Source organism: Bombus fervidus, chromosome 1, assembly GCF_041682495.2.
Source record: "Bombus fervidus isolate BK054 chromosome 1, iyBomFerv1, whole genome shotgun sequence".
Classification (NCBI taxonomy): domain Eukaryota; kingdom Metazoa; phylum Arthropoda; class Insecta; order Hymenoptera; family Apidae; genus Bombus; species Bombus fervidus.
This window is the reverse complement of record NC_091517.1, coordinates 5306866-5332171: the sequence shown is the minus strand read 5'-3', so window position 1 is coordinate 5332171 and position 25306 is coordinate 5306866. Positions and strand designations below refer to the sequence as shown.

At 39.0% G+C, this 25306-nt stretch overlaps 1 protein-coding gene across 5 annotated transcripts in view; it reads left to right on the top strand.

The window, feature by feature from the left end:
- LOC139991003 (uncharacterized) overlaps positions 1 to 25306 on the top strand; it is a 327915-nt gene that overhangs the window by 220018 nt on the left and 82591 nt on the right. For all 5 annotated transcript variants that reach the window (XM_072010771.1, XM_072010780.1, XM_072010744.1 and 2 more), the window contains exon 3: positions 7978 to 8093. The gene's annotated coding sequence lies outside the window, so the exon portion shown is untranslated. The remainder of the gene's footprint in view (positions 1 to 7977; positions 8094 to 25306) is intronic.

The window sequence follows — 25306 nt, the reverse complement described above, 5'->3', positions numbered from 1 at the left end:
CCCCCGTTTGACCGCAACCACGAACTGGAAAACACGATTTCAATGATCGAAGGTTTATCGGTGCAAGCACGACTTTCCTGGTGCAATCAGTACAGTCTAGTTGCTCGAGGACATCAATCAAATCGTTTCGAATCGCGTGTAGCATTACTTTGAAAGATCCGATCACGCAGAATAGTTTCGTGTGCTTAAAATCGTCCTTGGGCTTTCTAACAATTTCACGAATTGTTCTAAACTAATTTCTATGTGACGCCGTTTCAAGGATATGTTGTTGTAATCTTACTACAGAATAGCAGAAATATCTCTTTCTTCAATCGCAACAATAATTTTCCAAGTAATTTATAACATAGCACATCATAAATAAAAGATTTTATTCTTGTAATACTACCATAGAAATCTTTTTTTTTTTTTTTTGTAATAATGTTGCAAGCATTCCATGATAAACTCGACGATATACTTTTAAGAATATGTTTTTAAGCGCTATAACCTCGTAGCAACTACGCCGCGATTGCACCGCTGACGTATGTTTATTTTACAACGATGTTACAACAAGATCCCAAAAATTTTCGCACGCAAAACGAAATAAAAACACGGAATAGACTGCAAGCTGTAAATTCGCATACGGGCGTAGAAAGTTGAATATTCATAGTACTAAAATATTTGCAAACATGTCGCGGAAAACCGTGGTGTGCAACCATCGTGTAACACGTAACGTGAACCTAATTATACACTAGACCAACGTTACCATTATTGTTACGTTTCTACCTTGAGTTTATTTGCGTTGGTAAAGCGAAGCTCGTTCGGCGCAACCGTAGTAGAAACTTTCGTTTTTTCTTTCACCGACCGCGAAGCTGCACTTCGCTTGTATATTCGCGGCTTGGTCAGGACTATTTGTATAATTCCCCACGTAAAGACAATGAAGATTACTCTGTCGTAATAATCTACTGTTGCTCGTTGGCCGACGGTAATCAGCGGCGGCCCAGGTCAGGCACGGGGAGAAAGTAGTTGCGGCCGTTTATTGTCCGGCCTCGGGCTGCCTGGAACGTCCGGAGCTACTTGATAATCGACCTCGACCAACAGTTACCAGGGAACCTATGTTACGAGGTTCTTCAACCAGAGATCTTTAAGCAGACATACGCAGGAATTTGTAATTATAATGTAAACTACTCTTGATTCATAATTCTTTTGTGTTTTTAAGCCTGATATACTCTGAGTTATTTTTTATTTTATCGTGTTTTGTGCGTCGTTAACAAGTTTTTTAAGTTGGAGAATGAATAGAATATTTGTTCATTTCCTATTAAAGTTTCAGGCCAGTCGTTGGTGAATTTCTGTTTTAATTTTAACTTGTTTACTGAAATAAAACCGAAATTGGCACGTACAATTTTGAAGATCTCAGCGAAGATTTTATTTTAAACCTAGAACATTATTTACTTACGAGGAGGAGATTGTATCTCGTTAATTCACGATTCCTTAATTGATGAACTTCACCTATAGATTAGAAAATCTTAGAAATTCAAAATAAGATATTCGATGTAATAAAATTCAAAGAAGAAGCGAGTATCCAATTTGGTTCCACTTAATAAAAACGTGAATTCACACAAACGCCTACAGACTACTAACAAAATACATACACTACAACAGCGATACGTGTATAAAGTAAGAGATACAACAAGTACACGACAGAATACTAATAAAATACAATATAACTGTACATAAATACCTACATAACTTCAAACTCGTTTCACTACGGCAGAATTGCAACACAAATTGTCAACTCACATTTTAATCGAGCAATAAATCGATTAGCGCGTCGATAGTTCCGCGTATATACGTCCTTTAATTCGAAAAATATATTGCAACGTCGCTAAGCAATTTAAAGAACCTAGAATCGTTCTCCGATTCGATCGGAGCGTGCCATCAATTTCTTCGCACTGGCGCATATTCGTGTCCGAACTACAAATTGTTAGGTGTTTCGAATGCGGCGCGGTATCCGTCTGTTTCCGAGCGACAACGAGCGGCTCTGTCATTGCCACGAAATATCAGTACGGCTGGCTGACCGCGTCATAAGCGTGCGTCACGCTCGTCGAGCGAACACGCGTCGCTCGTGCTTGCGGCGTCAGCTGATTTTCACTAACCAGAGGATTTGGATTCCAATCGACATTCTCGCGGAAACGAGCTTGCCGCTCGTTTTCGTGCTACCGTATCGGAGAACCGATTCAATAGAATCATTCAACGTCGAAGCGGGATCGAAATATGCTTCTACGTGGCGTGACAAAAGTTTTCGCGGACAAAGATAAATAGTAGAAAGTTGCTCGAACTATTGAAGGTGTACGTTCATCGTTCATACTATAGGATCTGGGAATTGGAAATGAAGATTTACTGTTACTTACGGACGGACTATCAATCATACTTGCTGCGCTTGTAGTTGGACGTCTGATCATTAGGCGAGAGATGGTGTTGAATTTTTTAAAACTTGGATTTTGTTCAAGGGAATATTTTTGTGGTTCATGTAAAAGTTTGTATGAGTTTGTTCCATGTCCCAAAAAGGGGCAGGAATTTCTACGGTATCTTTCCATGCAATCTGGGGTACCTTAATGCATGATGATCTTGAAAGTGTAATACAAATTAAAAGAAAAAGATTTCCGATATTAAGATAGATCAAAGATATAAAATAGAACATTTTCTGTTTGGCGTGTTTTTTGGACAAATCGATTTTGAATATTAAATAGTTCTCCATTCAATTCACAATTCATTTACTGTATATAATCTAGCTGATCGTCGTTGTTTCTATTTATATTCGTCAACAGTTAGCTGAAATAGTTCCTGGATGAAGATATATTTAACAGATATAAATCAATGCCACAATTAACGAAAATTTCTCAACATAACACGACCGAATGGACAAATCAATAAATATCTGGAAGAAACCGAGTCAAGAATCGTTTCAATTTTATCTTCCTGATCGATATCAAATGAACAGAAGGTGATTATCGATGGATTATAATTCATTATCGATGACCTCATTCATCGTTTGCGTGAGAATCGTTCCCATTGTTTACGGCTCGACAGAAAGGAAAACTACGAAACTATGTTCATGTAACCGTGCAACACTGTATACTAACGATCGGTATTCGATTCTCACGTTTGTGAAAATCAATCGTCGAAGCTAGAATACAGCGAAGAATACAACGTATGTAAGATATCTCATCGCGAATCTAGGAAAATTAAATAAATCGAAGCGACAAGTTTCCAGGAACCGTTCAGAGATATTAGCATATTTAATGGATAACGACTCTCTGTCTAATATGTTTAAAACACGATGAAAAGCTCAATCCAGCGGAGATACGAGCACGCATGAAATGCCATAGAATATTGAATTTGACTTCGCAGCCGAAGCACTTGCGGTCTATTAACTAATTAACTAGTAACTGATTAACGCGTTGGCTATTACGGTGGTTATCGGTGATTCTCTTACTAAATTTTTTAGTACGATTAAAATAAGATAAATTTCACGAACTAAAAAATGTTCAACGACATGAATGATCTAAATAATATTGTCAGAGAAAGTTAATGGTATATTTAAGTCTATCGTGGCCTTTAGGCCAAAATATATAAAATCTGCAACGTGTTCACCAGGTTAATCGACGTCACTTTCGAAGAATATCAATCCTTTGTTATAATATTTATATATGCCCCTTAAGCGAAGCAGCCGAAGAAGAGATCGATCAACAGTGACCTGCGAATCGCGATGAGCCCATAAAAATTCATTTTAACGTCACGTTCACTTTCTTCATTTGTTCGATGTTTTACACCTCTTTTTTAATCGTCTTTTTACCTTCCTCGTACTTTTTCTCCCATGAAAAGGTATGAAGTGAAATTGCGAGTTGATATGCGCGAGACGATTAAGTCCTTATAGACGCGAGTCGTTTCATTTCAACGTATCATCTCTTCAGCAGATAATAATTCATGCATTTATCTGACGAACAATTAACGCGTCCGTTAACGATCATGTGATTTTTATGACTTCCACCATCAGTTGCGAATTTCTGTTTCCGTACTGTTATATACAAATACCTAAAACGGGCAAGTTTTAGGGACAGTATCGTTGAAACTTGCATACGCAGAGTTATAACAACATCTCGGAAAGTTCCGAACTGTCAGAATATTACGTCATCGAGCCTCGGATATTCATCGCTAAGCGAGCGTCTGCGTCAGAATGCGCGACTGCTTATTACATCAGACGCTTGTCGTTAGACTGGCCACCGCGTTATCGCTGTTTCCAACGTAATTTTGAACCACGATATCTCGTGCGTATCATGCATGTCGTTTTACAAAAGTTATTTACAGTTGGATCTATCGCTGAACAGATTTTGTCTTATTTAAAAGTACTTACATGAATCATTCACAGGCCAATGTGGTTCGTTCCACCTTTAGAAATTTTAGTACCAACCACTTAATACTAGAACTATCACACTAGTCAAATTAACTGGTTTTGCAATTTTATTTTAAAATTCCTACTTCATATTATATTTTTTTCCGCAATGATGTAATGACTTTCGCAACGATAATTAAAAGAATAATATAATGAATTTTATTTTGGTTTTTATGTATTCAAACTCAAAATAATTTTATATCAAGGCTACTTATACCAATACCAGTCAAATGGCTGGTACTTGTCAAAGTGTAAAAGGGTCCTGCAATCTATTTATCGAATCCCAATCAACCAGTTTCCACGTTTTGTACAACGTTCCACACGTTTTTAAAATTTGTACTGCGTATCATTCGATATGATGATATCAGTTATCAGGAAAATTCTGGATCGATCGCTAGATCGCTAGGTGCTAACACTAGAAATACTACGCCAATCAAAATGACTGGTTCTACAATTTTATAAATGTGTCAATCGTCGTTTAGGGATCATGCGCCCAGATGAATTAATACCAAAAATGTATTACATAACATGGAATTCTTTCTGTAAAAAAATAATAAATCAATAAATATAAAAATATTCTATTATTACGTATTTTTTACAGACCAGTCATTTTGAGTGGTTTTGGTAGAAATAGCTTCGTGTTAACTATCGATAGTTCTAGTGTTAAGATACATTTATACAATTAGCTTGTTTTATATAATTTCATGAATTTTCTCAACTTCTTGATTTGTGGACTTAACCGATTTAACAAATATGAGGCTCGCAAGAAAATAACGACGCGTAGAACTTTTAACGTGGAAGAGACGTTATGGCACGTTCCGTAATATCATTCGTGTATATCGTTGACCCATCGACTCAGCAAGATTTCATCGTAGTCGTTCCCCAAAGGATGGACGGTTTTCGTTCAGATCGGAAGCTTATCGCAGTCTCTCGACGATCATCCCCTATTTTCTCTCCCTCTTTCCTTCGTGCCTGATTCTCGGTCGATGCGGGCCAACCCTCGTTCGTCGGATAGAGACAAAGCGTTCCAACATAAATAATTTATCTGGGAAGCGAGCTTCCTCGTAGCAACGGTGTGCGTTGCATTAAATATGAAATCCAATATAAACTTTTCCTACGATGGCAAGCAACTTGGCTTTCCTCTCTTCCAGTGACCATTACACGAACGTCTGTATAAACGAAAATGTTGAATCTCCTAACGATCGTTGTTCGATTCGACGAAAAGCATTAACCGTTGTCGTTAATTAATCGCGGCCGTTGTTCCAATCGGCTGTGAAAAGCAACGACAACGCAACAATTAATGAAAATATTTAACCATCTGACTAATTTGTAGCTACGTTATTAACCAATCCGGTTATTTGCAGCGTTGCTACACTTTGATCTGTTGCATGTCAGAGAATACGAATTAATTTGGAAAACAATTAGCGCCGTGAACGCAGACGCATTCACGGTGTGACGAGTGAAACGACTCGCTTCCGTTGTGAATTATATTATTTATGCGGGGCGCGTTGTGCGAGCTAGAATTAAACACGGACAAAAAGAAACTGTGCGTTTACCGGTCGCTGGTAATTTATTTAATTAATCACGAGGGCAACTTTCATTTTGCGATCAAACGTATATTTTTTATTCGTTCTTGAATATAAATATAAACACATAGGGAAGAGAGACGAAGAATTGAAATGTAATTTATACTTTTGTATTTAAAAGTTGAAAGACTCTACTGTGGGTATAATGTAAAATGTAAAGTTTATATTTCGATTTATTTATCACAGCTACAGTTTTCAATTATATTCAAATATATGTAAGATTATAAATGCCAATATTTATGTACATACATAATTTTCGAAATTTAACTTGTTGACGCCAAATTTCGTATCTTCGTTACCCGTAGATTATGCATTTATGTACAATGACAGGCGTCACCTATCTTATTCATTCTCTTGAAATTCGAAATGGAAACGTAGAGACTATTCGAATTTTATTTTATTTATATTGCCATGGGAAGATTTCGTTGTTCTTCTGACAATTTGTGACAATGACCACTTCAAAATTTACTATCTGAAATCGACTGACATCAAAGGGTTAATCAGTAATTACCAAGCACCAAGGACTCAATTTCTGTCAAAACTGTTCAATTTTGAGAAACGACGCGTAGGAATTACTTAAAATTACTAGAAATTGAATCGAAATAAATTCTGGGGCGTTTGAAAAAGTTCGATCGTACGCTTCGTGCCATAACGGTTACCAAGACTAATGGCAGCAACCACTTATTGTTGGCCGTTTTTCCGCGTCGATCGTGCTTCCTCCGCGTGACCAAGGCCGGACGAGGGTAAAACGTATATTGACGTTCAATCGTACACTCTGCGCCGAATACCGATGCGCTGTACTCGCGGGGTGCAACTCTCGCCCATCAATCCTCGGCGAACCGCTTTCGTTTTTCCTTTTTTTTTTTTTTTTTTTCAATATCAAACTTCCAGCGTGTATCTAAAAGCGACATTGTAACAGAAAAAAGGTTCAGTCGACCGGGGCAGAATTTCAAAGCGGGCTTCGAGTATCTACGCGCGATAGGAAATCGTCGAACCGACAAGGAATATTAATAACTTCGCGCTGGTGTTCGGACCTTGCGCTGTCGCTTTTCGAATTTGACAAACGATCGATTTTAGTCGGGCTAAACCGTCGACTTGGTCACAGACGTATATCTGGGATACGGTGTATCATGTGTTTCCGAGTATATAACGTGATTTCGAACCACAGAGGGTCGCTGGAATTCAGAACCCTTGCACTATGTATATTATCGGAGTTGAAGAGCGTCTTCACCGACGAGGGTGGGCCGCTGATTTGCATGTTTATTCAGCGCGGAGTTCGGCCCGTTCATTACAGAAGTCATGTTTGTTAAACGTCAATTTGAAAGTGTTCCCGCCCGTTAGAATATTATGCGATTCCGTTAAGTGTAACTATACTGCAACTCAGAAATGAATGCACGTGTGGCTTATCCGTAATGCAAACGAAATCTATATAGCATAAAGGAGGCTGTACTTATTCGTTTAATTGAAAATATTCGTGATCTCTTTATTATACGAGAACCAGGACAAATTATCAAATCTATGCAAGCCAAGTATTACATATAAAAAATGGTAAAATTTCATTCTACTCTATTTTACAAATGTATTAAACCGCTGAGATCTGATAGCTGAAATATGTGACACGGTTGATTATTCTGGCGTGTAATAGACTATACCAAGAAACATAGAACACGACTTACAACCTCATTGTATTCTGAATAAGGTTCATTACCAGTTTGAAGTATGAATTAATCCTTCTTTCATTTTCCATGCTATAAATCTAAGTATCAACATTGAAACAAAGCAATCTTTCTATGTATTACACGTCAGTCAGAATAACGCAGACGATATAAATTTCGTAATATCGTCGGGAAAGCGAACGACAATCGGTCGCTGGTCCCGAGGATGACGCGTAAGTACTTCGTCACGCGGTGGCGCGACGCTCCACGGCATAAAACTCATTTCGCTTATTTCTCGCTTTTTCAGGATGCAGAGACAAAGCCGGAGTAGCTCGGAGGTGGAGGTTGCGCTTATGCGCCCCGTAAGCACGGCTGGCTAATAGCACACCACGGCCTATCCCTGACACCCTGCAGCCACACCAGGTAGGATTCTCTTTTGCCCGGACTTTATGTTTGTCTTTTATGCATCGGTTGTTCCATACGTCGTTTTACGCGCCGACTTTACAGCAAATACCCTTCCTGCTTACCTTTGACGGCAGACAATGCCGAAATCGAACTGTGGCCACCGCTATTTTCGTTCGCGTACGATAGTCGCGTTTCTGATATTTTTGTTTTTGTTGTTCATTTATTTTTAGTCCTTTACAATCCCTTTTAATAGCGAATAACAATAGTTTTAGATTGGGTTAGAATGAATAAGAAGGATTGTTTGATAGGATTTTAGGAGAAAGTGTCGCTTTTACGAGTCAGCATGAAAATCGTTTGCACTGTTTCATCAAAAGAGTACGAGATTACGGGTTGATGAGTATAAAGAGATAGGAGTATGTTTAGACCATGTAGAGATTCGATGATCACGTGTAATGAAAAATAGCAGCAACGCTGTCTACCGTGGGATTTCAGGAACTAATGAAAATACAGATATTAATTATATGGCTGACTGTTACCGTTAATAGCTGTGCCGTCAGAAACTGTTATATTTAATGACAGCTTCGCGAGAACCAGAGAGATCTCCTAGCGATTTCTTATTTGGTCATCTATTTTTAAAAGTAGTATATAAAATTCTATCGTATCATCGAAGTACGTATATAAAGGTTCACAAAAAATTCCTATAATTGTTTGCTGTGGTCATTCAAAGAGATCATAAAGGAACGTCCAAGGCCATTCACATTAAGACGAATCACAAAATCACGTTAAAAATCATCTCAAGATACTCAGAGGTTATACAAAATTTACATGATGCACCGATTCCAAGCCATAAATCAGCATTCTTTCATTCATAAGAAAATTAACAAGTCTAGAGTCCATAAAGGAAGAGGAAGTAAATCTTTACGATCTGGAAAAGAACGGTCCATTTGCTCGACAGAAATCGAAATATAACCTTCAAATGCGATAAACAGTATCGCCGTCAATTTCAGCTGAATGTATCCTCCTTTATTGCAAACCATCGAGTAAGATCTATGGACGGGCGGGAACGCACGAAATCGGTGCCGGCATTAAATCGACCGGATTGCGTAATAAAACGTTTTTACAACGAGATAAATTTATAACGAAAATTACGGTAATTGAAAGGCGTGCGGGGGTGAGAGAGCTGGCGGAGAGAAGGAGAAAGAGGGGAAAGTGGAGCAAGGACTGCGTGAGATCTTGATACTCTCGAACGATTTGTAGTCTCTGGAGGAACGGAACGAGCCACGGTATAATTTCAAGCGGAGGCGCGTGGTACGCTGCGCCTGCGTTTCCCGCCGGCCGATATCAAGGACGCGTATTCCCGATTAAACTTCCACCACCTCTTCCCAGTAATTCATACGCCGCGCTCAAACTTCATGAATCTGAAATTCCAGACGTTTCGAATATTTATCGTAGCGCCAGGGTTTGCTTCGCGTGATATTCTCTTCAAACAAACCGTTGGATCTTTGGTAATATGGATAAAGCACGACGGGATTTAATCTTTCTCGTGCTAATAATTACGATGCAACCATGAAGAATTATAGAAATCGTGTATCGATGGCAAATTTACGATCTTGCGATTCTTGATGGTTCTTGATGATTCTCTTAATGATTGCAATATTGAATGTTCCCCTTGATATTTAATCAAGTATTTTCTTTCTTTTCGATTCCTTGACATTTTAGTTATTTTCGCGATACGAAAAATTGTGTCAGGACAAAGTTATTTGGTTCAGGGCAACCGATATTACGACTCATAACTTCTCCCCTGTACTGTTTTGAGTTTTCAAGATCATTGACATCTTTCTAAAGATTGTTAACGTTTTCCTAATAATATACAAGAATCTATGATATCTTGAATAGAGATAAAACATCGTAGAATATAACTTCAACAAATATAACTTGAAACGAGCCAGAAAGACAAACATCCACCATCGTGACTCCAAGTATACACGCACCACAGCAAGAAGTTAATCTTCTCAAAGTACGCAGAACTTCCTTTTCCAGTTTGTGATCTGTCTCTAGTTACATCGCAGCGAACAATGCTTCTCGCTCAGCTTCTCTGGAAAGATTCGAAACAGCATTGCCTCTGGCATCCCCGGCGATCGAACACGCGTTCACCGACCGGAATGGAAAATCGTTTGCGGATCGTATGCGTTTAAATCTCGTCCGCGAAGATAAACGCTTCGCCGGGTCCCCCCTACGGTGAAATATTCTCGGACAGGATAGGCTGTTTACGGTAATAGTGGGCTCGTCGATTTACAGTAATTTTACACGCGCCTAATTAGCAATTCCGATCGGGTCGCCCCTTCGTTCGGGCTACACGTCTTTCGTAACCGGTTCGCCCGACCGATAATCTACCTGGATCTACCTGGATCTATAGTGTTTATGCACGTTCATAGTGTTTGTGCACGTTCATAATGATGCCAGGACAGCGTGTTGAATCAGTAGATACGGAACGCGCAGATATAAACAGGATAAAATGAAGCGGAATAGAATAAAGTCTTTATTCCCATCCGGGAAGAGAGCCGCGAAACAAAAAGCGTGTGAGCACATGAAAGATTATTTAAAACGTAAATATGCGGTAACCGAGTGAAGAGAAAGGAACGACCGGGGGGTGGCTAAACGTAAACCGAAAGCGAGAGGAACGAATAAGAACTAGGAGAAATTAAATAATACAGAAGGACTGGGATTACGGAAATGCTCGCTTATACGGCAACGACGCAGAGAAGAGCAACGGAAAGAGCGGTCGGAAAAGTGCATTCTCCCGGATGGCAAGTTTCAAGTGCGTGACGTTCTAAGGCGTTACCGAGAATCAACTATTTATCCGAAAAAATGGTGCTTTTTCTTCGAAATCACGTACTTTGCGTTATAACATTTTTCTAGGTTGATTAAAAAATTCTGTTCTCAGATTACGCTTGTATATTTACAATATTATTTGTCGAAAATCACCAAATAGATGGTCGACGCTAAGCAGAAGTAACAGCGAATTAGAAAGATTATATTGGAAACTACTTCATAGAAATTTCATTTAAAACAACTGATTCCTTTCTCTTTCGATGAATAAAAACGATAGAACTTTCCGTGACCTCATAACCATAAAATAACAGTTCTGTATAAACGACAATAACATATATAACATATGTATAACATATGTAACATAACACTTTTCAAAAAGTTAAAGAGGAACAACCTCATGAAGATACCAATCCAGCATAATGAGCTAACAAATCGGCGACAAAACAACCATTCGGTGATCAAACCGCGTGTTCGTCCCATAAGGAGAATAAATTCAAGTTGTAAGATTAACAGTAAATGTCGAGAAAAAAACATTCTGATCGAGTTTGCTCCCCAACGATAAAGTTTCGTCATTTAGACTAAGGTAAAAGGACGATGTGTTTCATCGATGTGTTTCATTGCTTGTAAGACGCGAATGCCACGGAAAGTGTGCAGAAGTGGCCCTGCACGCTCGTCGAATAACCGTTCGCCGATCCATCCCTCGGCGCCGCCTTTTCATCTTCGCTTTTATCGAGTATACTTTTGTCGTCGCGCTGCCATATCGATATTAACTGTTCGACCATGTGCTGCGAGCGATCGGACGGCGATCCAGTGTGACCCGAGGAGGATTCACGAATGTAAATTGTATAGTCAATAGGTTCGGTTGCTTTATGGGAGTGGCAAAGTGGTATTGGTCGCGTGCTACGATGTTTCGCATCTCTATCAGCGATCCTTCGGTATTTATAGCGCAACAGATCGCGACACGCGATTCACGAGCAACATTGTGCGTCAGCGATGCTCAAATTGGCTGCTGCCTCATTTTCTATCGTCCTTTTTTCAGTTTCTTTGTTCTTCATGTAGCGAGAATGTTTGCCACACTTTATTAAGTGATTCAAAGTTCATTTAAGAGATAATAAATGTTCTTCCCATTTTGTGATTATAGCAAATCACATAATAAATAATATTTGTGTAATTTTTTATTCTATAGAATCAGTGATTTGTTATTCATTAAACAGATATTGAATATATAATTCATGGTGGAATGACATATTGATCGATTAATTTCTATTTAAGAAGTGAATGGAGAGTCTAGTCCTAAACAGAAAATTTTAACGAACGGAACTGTTAGCTATTATCGGTAATTAAAACTAAACTCTTATCCTTCGGAAGACATGATATGATTGCAAGTACGATTTACAGAAATCTCTACAAAGATTCTCGTTATTTCAATGATACAAATAACTGTTTTCGAAATTTAAACGATCGATGTCTTAAATGGTCGTAAAACATTAGAAACAAGCCAAAATCCGAGAAAACGTTTCGAATCATGAACAAAAAGGTGGGCGTTTATCATTCTATAAAGCAGCCCTTTTACACGTAAAATCTAACCCAAAGAGAGAACGGTCGCATTTATGGAGAGCGTCCTCGACCTCACGGTTTACCGACATTGTGGCCCGCAAGCGTAACCAAACATTTCAGAAACCTTGTGTATAAAACTTTACGTTCTGCTATCCCTGAATTTATTTATGTCTGTCCCATCCTCAGAGGGTCAACGATACCGCTATGGTCTCGCGAACTCAACGAAACGGTCTCGTAAAAGAGACACTCAAATCCCATGGACCTAGGCCATGGTAGTTCACCTTGTCTCTCGGTATCTCTCGTTCTTTACTTCTTTCTTTTTCACTATGAAATAGACGGTTAACCGGAAAATGACTGGTGTAGCCGTTTGATAGGTCACTCTGAACGTTCTTGTAGTCACGAAAGCCTCTTGTTGAAACCTGGAACGTGCCCTTTCAACCCAGTGTCCTCCTTTTCTTTCGAGTTCTCTGCAACAACAGCTCATTGCACGCACCAGAGTCCTATGCTTTTCGAGGTCGAAAACAACCAACTTCTTTTCCCTCTCTGTGAAAGTTTATCGGATCGTAAGTACGTGTCGGGTGAATGTTGGGGATTGGGACGCGGATGGTATGCAGCGAGGGAACGAGACACGCGGAACGCTAAAGCAATTACGCTACACGCTCGAGCTTAATGAAAAGCGTCAAGCGGTGTAAGCGCGGATCGCCCGCCGTTTAATTATTGCGGCCGGCTTTCTCACGAGAGAAAAATGCCCGCGGAAACATCGAGTTTCGTTAAATCAATTAACTGTTCGCTAATCGACGTCCGAGTAATTCGATCATCACGCGTTTTAGTCACTTGAAACTATTAAATCTGTATTCTCTTTCTGATCTTGTTGAAATAGAATACGAAATTGTGTCTACATTGACTTCGTTAATTTAAGGGTATCTAAATGAAAAATATGTGAAACATAAGGGAGAAATGATAATGGAAAACTATCGTAGGAATTTTTGTTACATTATGGTTAGATATATGGAAAATAATTCTGAAATATAAAGATACGGTATGGAAATATAAAGGACGATACGATATGAAAGAATTTAAGAGCTAACTTAAGAACATATCTTTCTTTATTTTACAATTTCCCTTACTTCGAGCAAACTGTTCCTACATGATAATCTCGGGACATATTTAGTCACGCCTACTTCTCCCACGCATCTCTAACTCTCAAGATCCATTCATAACCGCACGAAATCCTTATTCTGATATTACATAATAATTGTATAATAACTTGGTTCACCGTCGATGCATAAATTTGATCGATTTTATTCTAGTTTAATCGTAAAGAGCAACTAAAGAAATTCGATAGCAAGTATCTTAATTCTATTTTGGACGCCCCTTTAAGGTATTTGTTGGTTTTCCAAGGAGAATTCCAAGCTGAGAGAGAATGTGAGTGAGATAGATAGATAGATAGATAGAGAAAGAGAGAGAGATACAGAAATACAGAAAGACAGAGAAAGACAGAGAGATGATAAGAGCGGGACCGTGGCGTTTTCGTATCACGAATTCAGAAGTCAGTCGCCACCCTCGGGGATTCACCGCTTTTCAAGGTACTAGCGAAGAGAAAAAGGATCCGTTCCATCGTTTAAACCGTAGCGAGAGAACGAAGAACCGGAATTCCGGCTTGAAAGGTCGCCAAGTTTTGTTACACGGCCTCGCGTCTTCCTTCTTGCCACTTCTCGCCATGTCCGGGGAACAACGCTCTTCCGCACCCTACGTCGACCCCCACGTATATGGCGTGTGCGAAATTGCTCGGAAACTCTGGCAATAAGTCGACCTTTCCCGGAAGACTCTCCTAACAATTTTAAAGCAAACATGTGTATAACGGGCTACCGACATGGGTAATACTTTAATATACAATAGAGTAGATGTATTAGGTTTATTTGTGTTTATCGGATTATTCATGTGGGGTAATTACGAAGTAGATTGATGAAAGATGTGTATGAAATGTAATATGGAAAGTTGTGTAGATATTAGTTTATTGATAATTGATAAAAGTTGGTATTTATGTAGGACAGCAAGAAGATTGTGTTTAAAGAGAGTTAAATTGATGAAGGATACCAATAAGTACCATAATATGTGCATCCTTCAAGTGTTAAATCTTCTCAGGAAGAAACGTGTATTCAATGTAATACAAGTCATTCGGGATAATGTATAGAGGAGTATGCTAGAACGAACGTAATTGGTTCTGGAAGTTCGTTCGTTATGCTAACTGTTAATTCTAATATACATTGAAATATGTATCCGCTCCCGGCTTGCGATCTAGAACAAAGTTACTACCCAATACAGATATCCTATTAAATTAATTTATCTATTTTTCATGTTGATCTTCGAATGAAATCTTCTTCCTAAAACTTTTAAAACTTTTCTTATAAGACACGACGAAATCGCTGTAGCATCTTAATTTTACTGATAAAGATTGCTGTAGCATCGTTTTTTCTAACATACCTCCATATCAAACGTCCATTATTACGGATAACATTCTGATCTTACATGTTAGTCTGAAACTATTATACCTCTCGATAAATTCAACAAAGACATTTTTCGATCCTCGCACAATTTAAAACATATAGCTATTTTCAATCAATTTTGTAAAATTTACTCGACACATTATCAAGAACTCGGTCCCTGGTTCGGCGTAAAAATCGAATCTTCCAAGTCTTCTCTACATTTCAGAGAAAGTGTTAGGAAGCTCGAAGCGTACAATACGGATAATCGACGCTCTCGAACGTCAGGACGCGTCTCCGTCGCCAAAGAGATGCTCGATAATGCGTTCCAGCCGTTCGCGCGAGCATAGACCGTATCAGGTGCCAACGTCAGGATTGGAGTCGAGCTCCGTGTTGGGGAGACGACTGGAAAGGGAGGCGACTTGAAAGGGACAGAGAGCGAGGAAGAGAGTTGAGACTTCTCTCTACATGAATATTCAATCGCCTTCCAGCTTGATTTCGCAACGACGACCGTCCTACTCGTTGCAGGGACTTTCTCAACGGCTGGTGACGTTGATAACCATTTGCGAAAGAATTCTCCGTGGCGTGCTCGATTCATCGGCCCGGGACAATTTTACGAGCCGATAAAAAATATCTTCTGGAAGAGAAAACCAGTCGCGATTATAATTTAACCACGCACATTGACCATTTATTTAACATTTCAATAACATTTAATGCCGATTTGCTCTAGTTAATCTTCTCTCCGTATTAGGGATGCGTGTTTGGTGACAAGACTACTTATTTGTTAAGCTAATAAGAATATATGTGTTTCCTCGACTAGTTACCTCGTTATATTTTAATCAACTTTGCATATGAGGCTAGTAAATTTAAACTACGTTAAGTGTAGTCTTCTAAATGCAAGTAGTATTAGCTTTTATTCAATTACTTTTGAACACTTTCGCGGCTACTGTACGCAAACGTTGTATGCTGCTATGTATGTCGGTATACGTTGTTCTCATCGAATATTTTGTACAGATACGTATTTGCACTAAAAGGAGGAGTTATGCCTCAGTAAGTTGAAATTGATTTGCAAATTGTTTCTCAATACATTGGTTAGTAACGAAACTGAAAAACTGAATCACTCCTGGGAAGGAAAATGAAATTTCTGTAAAGTCTTAATCAACAAATCTTAATGTACGTACACGCATTCTAAGATATGAGGTTAGAATGATAGCGATTGACTTGCTCGACATCTTACACGGTGTAACACATTGTAGAGAAAGTTATTGCAAACGGACAAATCTCCAGTATTCTGACAAGTAGATATCAGCATTAGATATCGGGTAGGTATACACTTTCTATTTTGCTTCCCTCTTCAGAGATAGCTTCATCGGGCATATCATTTAAGATACAGAACCGACAGTTTGTCTATCCATTGATATCTCTTAAGAGAACCAGTGTGCTTGTAGAACAACCGTGCAATACCATTCAACTAAAGACGTCGGTTCTTAATAGAGACTCTATTTATCATAGATATCTACATTAGAACACGTATCTCCGAGACTGACTATCCCTGGCTGACTTTCTGAGTATCACTATAGAAGATTTATCGACATACCTATTTCGACAGCTAAGCGTAACAAAACTTAACAACTAACTCCATTCAACTTACAATTAGAGCAGTCAAGATAATTAATTCAAAGAAACTAATTTTTTTAGAGAAGTTTTTGAAGAATGTTCAGCGAACAATCCCACTTTTTATCAGGTCGACAATTTTATTGTCTAGGTACATAATTAATGTTCAATTCGTTAAAGATACAATACCTCCATACGTTCCTTTAATGTAACAGTATGAGATAAATTGCAAAATAAATTTAAAAGAATAATGCTCGTAATATCGTCACACGTCTCTACTTTCCAGTTTCGTAGTTGATCAATGTAGCTTTCGAATGGTTTATATATTTGTCAAGAACACATTGAATCGTCGATAGCAAGAGCAGTCCAATCAGGTACATATAGACCGACGATTCGTGCGTTAATTACTACTACAGTAACTCCATTTATTTGAACGAAATTTTAGACCGTGCCCAATTAAATGGACTCCAACCGATTGAATTCATTGAACGTGAGTCCCTATTATATGAGCGAAAAATCATGGGTGGTGAGAAGAATGGACTCCTATTACGTGGACCCCAATTGTATAAACTATTCATTTATCTTTCAACGAGCTCATATAAAATGATTTCTATTGTTAATTTTAAACATTCACAACGGAGCATTTTTGCAGATTCGAATGATTGATTTGTTTTCCCTTATATTATATATTTTTCGTACACCCTCCATTCTCAGTTCTTCGGTTCGAATTTCGTGCTACTGGTGTAAAACTTAAGAAGCGAAACTTAGTAAATGTGACAAAACATTTCAGGCAATTGAAACAATTCGTCCACAAAGTTTCAGTTACCATAATCATCAATCTTCCTGCAACAAAGGGTGTGTTAGCCAATTTTGCCAAAGCAATCGTTAATGGTAACAAATTCTCACTCAACTTTCACAAACATTAATCGACCATTGTTCCATCGTTTTCGTGACTGTCTTTTCTCTCTTTAAGTGTTCTGTCATCGGGACTTATCAAAGAGGACCGGTTGGAGCACCTCGCGGACGCGCGAAAATTATTCATAGAACGCGAAAGCTAGTTTCGCAAATTTTAATCCAATCGGAAACTCTGGCCGATGGTGGAAGAAGTTTTTTGCGCGTCTTGCCGCGCGTACCGGAGCGGACCGCGTCAGCTGCAGCTGCGCGTTTTTACCGGTAGCTGCATGGTAATAAGGCAATCGCTCGCAGCGAACCCCGCGATTTATAGGTCGGCACACGGCCGCGATATCCCGCGATAATGGTGGCGGTAACGGTGTCGATGAACGGCCATCGAAACGATGCAACCCGTGTTAATGAAATGATTTCGACGAAATAATGAAATAATGCAGCGGGAGCGGTCGCCGCTGCTCCGCTTCCGATTTAAATTGCTTTTTCCGTTGTGCGCGACCCCTGTATCTCCTGCTTAATTATCGAAACTGCCAACATACCGTGATAAACACGGAAACTTTGTTACATTATATTGTTATCTATATATATTTCTTCTGCTATCTCTTCGTTGTTGTATTGTAAACGACGATATCGTGTATAAGTTGTTTTTTTTATTGGAAATGGATAATTATTGCGAAGGTATGATTGATTTTATGCTTCGACTTTAGCTTACAATGAACCGAATTGATCTCCATGATTGAGTTTTTGGCTTTTGATATCGTAAATTTGATACAATTGGAAGTTTTTATTATTGAAAGAATGTTGAGTTGTAGACAGGTTTGATTATGTGATATCCCTGATATCTAAGAACGTAGACGTTCATTTTAGACTCTGGATACTAATTAATTTACGCACGCATCTTTCTTGACAATTTGTACTAACACGCACACACATTTTTTCTCCTGTATTTCTGTTTCTTTCGTTCGATGCGATTATCTTCAAGAGACAGTTAAACATTCAGATTTCTACGCAGAATCTCAGATAGGTACACAGCCGGCATTTGCCCGATAATCTCAAGTACTAAATCCACAAACACTCTTCTTCCACACCTCCAACACTTCATTCCAAGTATCCTACATTCTCTCATTTATCAGTCTCTTCCAAACACTCCTGACTGGACCGAAATCTTATCATTCCCATAATATTTGCCTTCCAATACTTTTACTATTATAGGTTCTTATATGCATTTCCCCAGTATTACACAAATTCGATTCCTCTTTAATTTGTAAAACGGCGTGGAGCTTTAAACATTTGGAGCTGTTATTCCATCCTCGTAAGGACAAGCACAGACACTTGAACATGCCATAAATTAAGCGATACTGCCTTCTGGTACTATGAGATCAATGATTTTATAACTGCAATACAGAATACATACATTCATTATTTGTATAATTGTTAATGAATACAAAAATTTGAAAAATATCGTCTTATGCGTATTTACTCTAGTTTTATAAATAGATTGAGTGGAAACCTGGAATGAAGATCTATAGCACATTCTAGTCAAAGTTGAATTAACAGTAAAGTATAGTTGTACAGTCCCTGTCAATCGTTTTAGTACGCACAAGTTCCAGATATTTTATCAAAAACTAATCCAATGTTGAACACGAGAAGTTTGTTAGATGCTTGAAATTTATATAACAATATTATCGAATAACAATATTACCGTTCAAAGAGTTATCATTTTGTCAACCGAAGAATTTTATATCTGTCAGTCAATTGTCAATATCAAAATCGAGCAAGATTTGAATAAATCATTAGATATTGTTAAACTACTTTCAACCAGCTTTAATCCTCTCCCGTGCTAGTATCCCTGCACATAGCAGGTTAGCCGAAAAGTGGAATCGGTTTTGCCAGTAGCACCAAACTCTAATCGACGCTACCCGTAACGTTTGAAATAAATAAAAATTTGAAATAGTCCTTGGACTATTTCTGGTGGCAGCAACTACCAATTTCGATCTCAACTTGACTTAGAACAAATAAATACGTAACAGAGGGAAAATTTTTTGTAACTTAAAAATCCGCAAAGTGTGCTAAATGTACTTTAAATCCTTATGCGAGCTTCCCATTTAATTCTACGTGTTCTTATGAACTCTAGATTACGTTTGCATTCAGTTTTACAAATGATTTGTCCATTTTAATGCGTGGTATGTCGGTATGCAAATTCTTGACGAGAGAATCCAATTGAACGTGAACGCACGCGTGCCAGAACACCTGAATAGGGAGTTGGATGTAAGCACGTTTGTCATATCTGTTCGAACGTGGATCCCTTTAAACAACGCCGTGGCAATTTCCGCGCTCTGCGAAATTCCGATTACAAATTTGCGTCCCGCGAGGGATATTGTGCCCGGTACTCGCACGGATCCTGGATAATAAATTTTATAGGTCGCCGTGGCCCGCTAACGAGTCAGCCACCGTTCCACGCGAACGTATAATGGACATTCGCTGCTAATCCAGCGACGAATCGATGAACGAACGATAACTCGGGTCGTGCGCGCGAGTCGCAGTTGCCCTGTCGCGGTTAGAAGCGGCCCTGTCACGGTTATCGATGATGCATTTGCCACGGTAAATACGGCTACGTGTCGTTGACACACGGTAATTATTTACGCCGTCGAAACCGTAAATGGTTTCCCCGACTTCATAATTTCTCCGCTCAGTTTTCATCGTAACTGGTAACCCAAGCAGACCTCGATTGCTGTTTCAACCGGCTCATTGTTATGTTCTCGTTCCGTTCGTATCGTTTAAATGGTTTGCTTGTTTTGTTCTATTTCGAGGGAGAATATATGTCTCTTGCAATTTTGATATTTTTGTGATTTCCACGAGTTAATCTTGTTCCTTTGGATTTTTGTTACGTGTATTTTTATTCTGTACAGTACGAAGCTTATGTAACTGAATGGTACGGTTATAACTTCGTTAACTGGCCAGACTTCAATTGACACTTTGTCTGGCCACTCATCAACGGTGATATATTTCTAGAAGATCTTGATTAAATTTTATTTATTATATATACATAACACTAGAAGCTAATTCTGGTAGGGATAGCGACGGCCACATAAGGAAGCAAGACATTTGTTCGGTATTTGTCAGTTAACGTGGCATTATTGTTTTTGTAATTATATTAGCGAACAATTCGGAGTAGAAGGCCACAGAATATAATTTTCAATTCTTCATAAGCTAATTTCTAAAGCGTATTTAGACACGGTTTGTTAAGTAGGATAATTAAAAGTGCATGCTGTACGAGGAACTACATAATGTGTTCACAGAGTTAAGACTCTCAAGTTGGTCTTCGGTTGCGGAACTTGTCTAGCCTTGGACTTGAGTCATCAACTCTGTCCCAACTTCTCAAGACTGAAAGCACTCCTAGTCAGTTCTGAAACGACTGCCGCATTGCAGCGTGCAGTTCAAGTAGTTTTACTTTTGTAAACTTCTACGGTCCGTCCGTTTCAGCCATCTTAAGCGTTCGATCGCAGAGTGGGGTCGAAGTTTTAATGAATTTTTGTTTTAATAAAAGCGCGGCTTCTACTTTCCCTCGGTGGATTTTATCATCGAAACGCTTTGATATCTGTCAGTCCCAATGGGACAGATTAACCGCAAACAAAGTAAACGGAGAATTTCCACTCGAGAAAGAATGCAAAAGCGATCTTTTTCCCGGTGTTCGTAGTTTTAATTGAAAAACAAATTTGTTCGACGTATAGGGAAAAGGAACACTTTCGGAAATGTCTAGCGGCAGGAAAACAAAACGCATGGAGCACATTGAGCAACGCGGAGTGCCGAGGTTAATCACGAGTCGCGTCAATATCGACTCGATAACTCGAACACTCGCGTATCCGTGCTTTTGTGTTTGGATATTCGCAGAAGTGGCTTCCGCGCCGACTAGGATTAATTCGTTTTACGTCACACGCAGGGATTAATGACAAATATCGCGTCTCGCGCAGCGGTTCTCGCTCGAAGCTGGCCCGCGTGAAAACTCGCATGAGTCTGGAGCCGCTTAGCGTGGCAACATTTATACTTCGCTAAAACGCGATTCTATCGGCGCTGCGTGATCGACGAACGACGAGTGTCACAGTTACATGCGAACTAATACGGCTACGAGAGTTTGTCAAGTTTCAGGAATAACAGAAATTACTCGCGTGAATTTGACGGAGAACATTTACATGAACTAGTCTTTTTTAAATACTGGTCAGGAAAATCAATGAATCATAAGGCAGAGCATTTACAGTAAATGTTGTACACTGTTAAAAGTTATCCAAGTTTCGGTTTTCCGTAATCTTGAACCCCTTTGCACACAGTTGGATTAATATTATTAGCGAAATTCTACGACTCGCTGCAAGTTAAATTTTCTTACATAGCAGCAACAAGTTTGGCGATAAAATAACTAAAGTTCTATAACTGCGTTTCATAAATGACAAGCTAGCTAATTATGGAAACAGTTTATGTAACGGCAATTCGTGGACTGCAACTTGTTACTTACCAATTAATACTGTTACTTAATAAATTATTATTTATAGTCAATAAATGATATTTATCAAGGGAATTCTGACGTAGTTACGATAAGTGATGCTACTCTTACCTCATGATACCAGTGAATCGTCGATGACCACCGGTGTCAGAATTGATTAAAATATTTGAATAAAGCGAATCCAAGCCTAATACAACTAGAAATAATATTTCCAATATTAGTAAAAAGTTTACAACAATTTTATTTTTAAACATGTATATCGAAATAGCACTTTGACACTAAATTACACATAATTACAATCATATGATTCGAGCTTTAACTTACCAGTCCCAACATCAATGAAACTCTATAAGTGACAAAGAAACGAAAAATATATGCTATATTAGTTTTTATTCGTTTCATAACAGCGGAGCCCAATGGGATTATTCGCTGCGGTCGCGTGCGTATCGAACTTTTTACGTCCCTCGTACGTATAATTTACAGCAAATTTAGTGTACGCCGAGGACCTGTGACGGGACACGCAAATAGAATCGCGTTTGCTTTGAATTCACGAACGTTGCACGCACGCAGCGTACAATCAACTCAACGAAACGCGATCAGTAACCAACTTGCTTCAATTTTTGCCTCATTCTTTGTTCTTGTTTTCTTCTGCCTTTACCGATTTCCGTTCTGTTTCATTTTTATATCGGCCACGGATCATACCGAACCAATTGCAGCCAGAACACGCCCCGCGGTTATAATTCTGCCTCCACGTGAAATAATTTATCGGGTTTCGAAGTATGGCTAGAAACGAAACGATCGTGCTCGGCCTGTGTATTTACGCCGGTGGCTCGTGACGAAACGGTCGGATAGCTCGTAAATCCATCGAATAAGTAATAACGAGAGGGTCGAACTGCGCATGAAATTCTGTGATGGCCGGTTCGCATCTGTCTAACTCGACTGACCGAGACGCGTAATTGACTGCAAGCTTTTTCCTCACCCTCTCGATTCAACCGATTCTCTCGCCGGTGTTCGACCGCGAAACGGCCCGATAAAGAAGACGAATCGTTTTCCCTTTGCTCGGTTTTTCGGTGCCCAATGGACAGGGTTTTTTGCGGCACGTGCCAGCTCCCTGGTTCCTCAGAGCGGTTGTCGAATCGACTCGTGGAACGATGGTTGCTGGATTTTTATGGGATTGATGTCTGGGTTATGTTTGATCGGTTCTAGAGTTTTATTTGAGCGTTGGTGAAATCTGTTTGCCATTGGGAGTATCGGTAGAGTGAGCATGAAATTGATTGGCCGTATAAAATCAGTGGAGAGAAATGTGTAATATCGGGTTTTATGCTTTGTAAACTCATCGATTTGTTGGCAATTTGTTTGATTATCCGAAATATCGAAATTATCGAAATCCGAATTATCGAAGCTATTATTGACAGTTTAAATATAATTGAGGATTTTTATTCTTCGAATATTTCTCTAATTAGACTTTTGTGATGTCTTATTTTAATATAAGAGAAAAGTCAGGTATCGTATAAAAGGTAAAGGTATTTGGGTGGTATTACATACGAGATAAACAAAAGAGAAAGAAAATTAACGATCAAATGCTTTTGACGAAAGCTCGTTTCAAATCACAACAAATAAAAGACAAATATTAGCCATAAAGTGTCATCGATCGGATCGAAAACTTCATCAGGATGTTGAACGCGTGTTTGGCATAGGACGCTGCATTTCACCAATACAAATGACATTTCAGAACTACTGATAAACGAGAGATACGAGTCCCTGCTAATTTTGAACTATGTGGCACAGAAATGCGAATAGCACCGTATATTCCGAACATCCATTACGGTTAACCCTGTAATGGAAGGGCGAGAGCCGTCACAGCTGCTCGTCGATCCTAACGATAACGCCCCTTTTCCGCAAATTAAGCGCCGCTCGAGGGTAGCTCGCACGAAAGATAAACCGTCGCAAAAATCGGGATTAAATCGCCGGAACATATGGACTTCTCGAGGTTCAGACAATACGAAGTAACTTAAATTCGAAAGTAGATTTTATTATTGCTGTTTCGAAAGCATCCTGGTGAATTGCTTATAAACATCTCTTGTCTTCGGTAAGTGTTTGCCGATCTAGGTTATAAATTCTTAACCATACATATGGATACATGACTAGCAGTTAGAATTGATTTATTAAAATTTAGAAACTTTATAATATTGTTTCCATTCTTCTACACTATTTTTCAAATGTATTCTTCTTCGAGAATATACAAATTCGCATGCTATGATGCTTGTTAGTTTATATGAACTTTTTGATTCACTCATACTATACAATAGAGCTTAAGTTCAATAGGCACTGAAATCCGGACAAAGAATCTATTGCCTTACAAACAATGCGTAAACTGACCAAACGGATCGAATAGATCAAAAGGGATCCTCTAAATCCTGTTACGTTACCAACGCCATTCTAAATGCAAAACAGTTGTATTGTAATCAAATACTTAGTTACATTTCAAACGCTATCCGTTACGTTTGAACCATTTCAAGTTAAATTCAAACTTTTATATAGTAAACTCCACACATGTAATATTATACAAAACATAAAGATAGTTCTTAATTGACATTCTATCAGAGATACACCGCATCGTGATTTGTAAATACTGAAAATGCAAAACAATTTCAAGAAAACAATCTATCATTCTGTTCATTTTCTCCCTATTTCCATCTTTCTTCCTATCTTCTCATAAAGTGTTAATTATTTTTTGCTCGCATCGAAACGACCGACCCCTTTCATTCGTTCAATTCCAATTTGCACGGATTTCTCTACCAGTCAGTAAACATCTGTTTTCCCCTATCTGACCTCCCCAGTGCAAATCATTAGCTCGACCTCGAAAGATGAGGGAATCACCTGACAACGTTCGATCGACAGTAGCGCGCGAGTCGCGACTAACCGTGCCACGTAATGGATTTACCCGCGTAAAACCGATGATCGAATTAAACGTCGCTCGCAGATCGTTAGCAACGAGAGGTTAATCGAGGGTATTAACGGGCGGAAGGGTAGCAGCGACCGCATGAATGCGTATATGCTCGTTGCGCATACGCGCGAGCGTTGAATCCCGGTAAATGGGACGCACGTGTTTGCGTTAGTCTCGCGCTAATTCCAAAGTAGACGCGACGTCGTCTCTCATCGTTTCGTCTCCTTTTGCCTTCTGCTAATCTCATTCTATATGTCTTTTTCTATGGTCGATGAAATTGAATCGCATGGGCTCTGTTTGCGTGTGGAGAGTAACATATACGCGAGGATGGAGATTGGTTGCGTGAAACGGCGGGAAAACCGGTTTACGCTGAAACCAGCTATACGTTGCTTCTCTC